The 6,110-nt window shown below is 44.0% G+C and overlaps 2 pseudogenes; both read left to right on the top strand.

The window, feature by feature from the left end:
- Positions 1–3,524: 3,524 nt before the first annotated feature.
- On the top strand, positions 3,525–4,115 carry LOC125533259 (annotated as a pseudogene).
- Positions 4,116–4,690: 575 nt separating this feature from the next.
- Positions 4,691–5,893, top strand: LOC125533260 (annotated as a pseudogene).
- Positions 5,894–6,110: the final 217 nt, after the last annotated feature.

Genomic DNA, 6,110 nt, shown 5'->3' on the forward strand with positions numbered 1-6,110 from the left:
AGTAATCTAGTTCACATCGCTTATGTGATTAACACCCAAAGAGTACTAAGGTGTGATCATGTTTTGCTTGTGAGAGAAGTTTAGTCAACGGGTCTGCCATATTCAGATCCGTATGTATTTTGCAAATTTCTATGTCAACGATGCTCTGCACGGAGCTACTCTTAGCTAATTGCTCCCACTTTCAATATGTATCCAGATTGAGACTTAGAGTCATCTAGATCAGTGTCAAAATTTGCATCGACGTAACCCTTTACGACGAACCCTTTTTGTCACGTCCATAATTGAGAAACATATCCTTATTCCACTAAGGATAATTTTGACCGCTGTCCAGTGATCTACTCCTAGATCACTATTGTACTCCCTTGCCAAAATCAGTGTAGGGTATACAATAGATCTGGTACACAGCATGGCATACTTTATAGAACCTATGGCCAAGGCATAGGGAATGACTTTCATTCTCTTTCTATCTTCTGTCGTGGTCGTGTTTTGAGTCTTACTCAATTTCACACCTTGTAACACAGGCAAGAACTCTTTCTTTGACTGTTCCATTTTGAACTACTTCAAAATCTTGTCAAGGTATGTACTCATTGAAAAAACTTCTCAAGCGTTTTGATCTATCTCTATAGATCTTGATGCTCAATATGTAAGTAGCTTCACCGAGGTCTTTCTTTGAAAAACTCCTTTCAAATACTCCTTTATGCTTTGCAGAATAATTCTACATTATTTCCGATCAACAATATGTCATTCACATATACTTATCAGAAATGCTGTAGTGCTCCCACTCACTTTCTTGTAAATACAAGCTTCACCGCAAGTCTGTATAAAACTATATGCTTTGATCAACTTATCAAAGCGTGTATTCCAACTCCGAGATGCTTGCACCAGTCCATAGATGGATCGCTGGAGCTTGCATATTTTGTTAGCACCTTTAGGATTGACAAAACCTTCTGGTTGCATCATATACAACTCTTCTTTAATAAATCCATTAAGGAATGCAGTTTTGTTTATCCATTTGCCATATTTCATAAAATGCGGCAATTGCTAACATGATTCGGACAGACTTAAGCATAGATACGAGTGAGAAACTCTCATCGTAGTCAACACCTTGAACTTGTCGAAAACCTTTTGCAACAATTCTAGCTTTGTAGATAGTAACACTACTATCAGCGTCCGTCTTCCTCTTGAAGATCTATTTATTTTCTATGGCTTCCCGATCATCGGGCAAATCCATCAAAGTCCATACTTTGTTCTCATACATGGATCATATCTCAGATTTCATGACCTCAAGCCATTTTGCGGAATCTGGGCTCATCATCGCTTCCTCATCGTTCGTAGGCTCGTAATGGTCAAGTAACATGACGTCCAGAAAAGGATTACTGTACCACTCTGGTGCGGATCTCACTCTGGTTTACCTATGAGATTCGGTAGTAACTTGATCTGAAGTTACATGATCATCATCATTAGCTTCCTTACTAATTGGTGTAGTAGTCACAAGAACAGATTTCTGTGATGAACTTTTTTTTCAATAAGGGAGCAGCTACAGTTACCTCATCAAGTTCTACTTTCCTCCCACTCACTTCTTTCGAGAGAAAACTCCTTCTCTAGAAAGTTTCCAAATTTAGCAACAAAAGTCTTGCCTTCGGATCTGTGATAGAAGGTGTATCCAATAGTTTCCTTTGGATATCCTATGAATACGCACTTCTCCGATTTAGGTTTGAGCTTATCAAGTTGAAACTTTTTCACATAAGCATTGCAACCTCAAACTTTAAGAAACGACAGCTTAGGTTTCCTGCCAAACCATAGTTCATACGGTGTCGTCTCAACGGATTTAGATGGTGCCCTATTTAATGTGAATGCAGCTGTCTCTAATGCATAACCCCAAAACGATAGTGGTAGATCGGTAAGAGACATCATAGATCGCACCATATCTAATAAAGTACGGTTATGACGTTCGGACACACCATTATGTTGTGGTGTTCCAGGTGGCGTGAGTAGTGAAACTATTTCACATTGTTTTAACTGACGGCCAAACTCGTAACTCAAATATTTTATTTCCGCGATCATATCGTAGAAACTTTTATTTTTGTTACTATGATTCTCCACTTCACTCTGAAATTCTTTGAACTTTTCAAATATTTCAGACTTGTGTTTCATCAAGTAGATATGCTCATGTCTGCTCAAATCATCTGTGAAGATCAGAAAATAATGATACCTGTCGCGAGCCTCAATATTCATCGGACCACATACATCAGTATGTATGATTTCCAACAAATCTGTTGCCCGCTCCATTGTTCCGAAGAACGGAGTCTTGGTCATCTTGCCCATGAGAATACCAATGCTGGAGGGCACTGCTTAATTTTTTTGAATAAGGAATACATCAATTTGAAAAGGCATTCATATAATTCATGAACTGAAAGGATAAGTTCACAAAAATTGAAAAAGTTCATGAATTCAAAAAAGTTCATCGGATTTGAAAAAAGTTCATTTAATTTGAAAAAAATTCATGAATTTTAAAAAAGTTCATCGAATTTGAAGAAAGTTCATAGAATTTGAAAAAAGTTCATAGAATTTTTTAAAAAAAGTTCATTGAATTTCGTAAAACTTTCATCAAATTTGAAAAAGTTCAGCAAAATTCAAAAAAATTCATCGAATTTGAAAAAGTTCATCAAAATTCAAAAAAGTTCATCGAATTTGAAGAAAAGTTCAACAATTTATAAAAAAGTTCATTGATTTTCAAAAAAGTTAACAAATTTAAAGGAAAACTTCAGAAATTTTAAAAAGCGCGCAATAAATAAAATATAAAAAAAATAAGAAAAAGGGAAAAAGAATAAACCGAGCTGAAGAACGAAATAAAAAGAGAAAAATTATCTACCTGTACACTCTTGATTGAATAAACCGAGCTGAAGAACGAAATAAAAAGAGAAAAATTATAAACCGAGTTGCGAGTTCGATTCTCCACCCTGCGCTCTTTTTTTACATTCGAAGAACAAGAAAATCAAGAAGGAAAAAATAGAATGGGCCGGCCCAGTTTGGACTGCTGCAGGCGCCCGTTTGCAAATTGCACTGTAACGGGCGCCTGCAGCGCCAAATAGGAAATGCCCACATAGCAAGGGTTGGAGGAAAAGATAATCTAGCCAGCAAGCTTGTCGTCTATCTATAATTCTATATTAGGTAGGGAGAACAAGTCGATGGATTCATGGCCACAACTATTATTTTGATTGTTATGTGGCCACAACTAAATTAGGTAGCTCCTTCTCAACTGCCAGCGCTGAAATTGGCCGAGCTACTAAAAATAGGCGTCCAAAAGCAAGGAAGCATGCATGCGGTGCTATCTATCTATCTATCTATCTATCTATCTATCTATCTATCTATCTGGTGTATGTGTATGCCTATATAAGAAGGGGAACACCAGCTAGCTAATCTGCTCTCTCGCTGCAAGTGCGCACACACCCACCCACCCGACCAAATATATCCATCATATAACAATAGAGAGGGAGAGAAAGATCATCCATTCATCGACTACCATGGCCATTTCTCTGCTGCCTTACACCGCCTCGGCTCTGCTTGCCATCGTCATCGGCATCGCCATCGCTGTCGCCCCTGCAGTTGTTCGATCGGACCAAGAGCCTGGGCCCAGCATTGAAGCCATCAATGCCACATGCGCGACTGCTACGTACAAATTTGAGTGCACCGATCTGCTACTAAACAACCTAGATGTCAGGACGCCTCAAGTGAAGGACGTGATCGCAATGTCAGTCCAAGTCGTCGCCAAGAAGGCGGCGGAGGCCGCCGCATTCGCCAAGGCCATCAAGAAACCCTCCAAGTGCGTCACCGACTGCCTCGACGACCTCGCCATACTATCCAAGCACATCAAGACGCTCCCGGCGACGCTCGAAACCGCCAACGACGCGGGCTTCTTTGAGCAATTTGACCCAAATTGAAAATGTTACGGAAATTGTTGCTCGGACTACTCCTCGGTCGAGGAATGCAATGCACAGAGCCAAATCGGTGGGGTGTTTGGCGCTCTTCATGTCACTGATGACCTGTTGATGAGGAGGGCGTATTTTAGGAAGCAGCAGCTTGACAACAAAACAACATCACCTAACTCTAACTGAAGAGGACAGCTGGTGTGATTTGCTCTTACATTGATATCGCATGCATATGAATAATGGTCCAATGGAATTGGGAGCGGAGTAAGAAGCTCATGTTGCCTTTATGCATGTAATAATCATGCCTGGCTGTTGGTCCAATGCCTGGCTGCCTGCCTGAACTGGCGTCAATTTCCAGTTTGTTTTTGTAATATATAATAACTCTTCTGTATTGTGCATTACATTTGCTGCCATAACCTCTTCCCCCCCCCCCCCCCCCCCCCCCCCCCCCCCCCCCCCCCCCCCCCCCCCCCCCCCCCCCCCCCCCTCGTCATACGCCGTCGGTCACTTCAAGGCTGACCGCGAGGAAGCACCGAAGCAGAAGGCGCTCATTGCCCAGCAAGGAGATGATGGTGACATGATGTTGATGTGTAAACTGGTGGTCGAGGAGGATCCAAATTCTCAAGCGTTGACTAAAGAAATTGTCGAGCTTGCGGAAGAAAAACTTTTCCAGCATGATCGTGATTCGGAAACCTGTGTCGATGCGCACGCGTCGTGCTAGCTCGAGTTTCTTTCTTCCTAAGTTTTCATTAAGGTTCTTGATGGCTCCCGCTCCCGCTCCCCCCTCCTCCATCTCACCGGAGGAGGGCCAACCACCAGCCACCAAAAAACCACCGGCCACCTTCTCGCCGGAGCCAACTCTAGCCACCAGTCCTCTAGACGAGCTCCTCCCCACAGTAGCTCCTCCACCATCGCCATTCTTTGACCCGCCTTATGTGAAAGCCGGGCAGGTTGCGCTCCGCTGCTTCCTGGGTTGTGGCAATGCCATGGGCTTGGAGTTCGAGGATGATGCCTCATACTACCTCCGCCTAGACATCACCACCCCCGCCGTCCACCTTGCCTCGCCGCTCTACATCATCTTCCACTACTCCAACCGCCTCCTTGATGCCACTATCATCGCCGCCCTACTTCAGGCTGTCCTTGGCGGTGCTGCCGCTGATTTCTTCGTTGCCCAATGCTCTCCCCTCGTTTATCGCTTCCATGTTGCTTCTGCGCGTATAGCAGAGATCATCCTCGCACAATCCACACTCTGCTTATGCGCATAGTCCTTCTCTTTTGTGAGAACCCTACCTCCGATCCCACCTTCTCCGCCCCACATTGCCACATGCATGCTGTTGGCTCACCTGCTCCAAATTCCAGAGGATCTGGGTCTCCACTTTGAATGCATAGCATGGGCACAATGTCGCTCGCTCGTCTCCCAGCGTCCGCCAAACCAACCGCATGGATGCCGCATGTATGCGCGCATCATACAGTTCCCTTTCACCCTTGATGCCACCACGATGGGTCTCATCCTAGCTTGCCTATTTGGCGGCATCCACCACCAATTCAACGTCATGGACGACGGAGATTCCTGCTTCTCTTTCACTATGGCTTCGACTGGCGTTGCCGCGCTCATCACTTCTATGGGTGACTTTCACAAGCTGGGCATCCTACTCCGCTTCCCTTGGCGTGGGCCTATGGGGCGTGCTTCATGCTCACCATCGGGGTCGGCCTCGCCGTCGTCTATCGGGCCTACGTCTTCCTCGCCGACGGCAGTCGATCCTGCTCTGCTGCCACCTGCGTCCACAACTATTGTTCTCTCTAAGGAGCGTCATCAACGGCCTGGTATAAGCTTTTTCTACCGTATGCTTAATGTTATCCGCTCCTGCCAGCTTACACCACATGAAAATTACACCCAACACACGCATTTGTTTTGGGTCACCTTCCTACCAATTAATGTTAGGCCTAATATAATGAACTATTAGTAGAATATGCCCTAAACCACTGCTTTTCGGTCAAACAAGATTTTCTAGCAGTCAAAGTTCATGATCATGTGTACAAGTCTGGCGTCCTCTCCCGATCAATTAAAATTAAATCCTCAATCTGGGGTCCATAGGTTTTGAAGGGTTTCGGATCTTCCTCTTTGACCAGCTCGAACAAGCCATTGCTCACTGCAGTCGTTTTTTTCCATCATTACACTAA

This window comes from Triticum urartu, chromosome 1 (assembly GCF_003073215.2).
Source record: "Triticum urartu cultivar G1812 chromosome 1, Tu2.1, whole genome shotgun sequence".
NCBI lineage: Eukaryota > Viridiplantae > Streptophyta > Magnoliopsida > Poales > Poaceae > Triticum > Triticum urartu.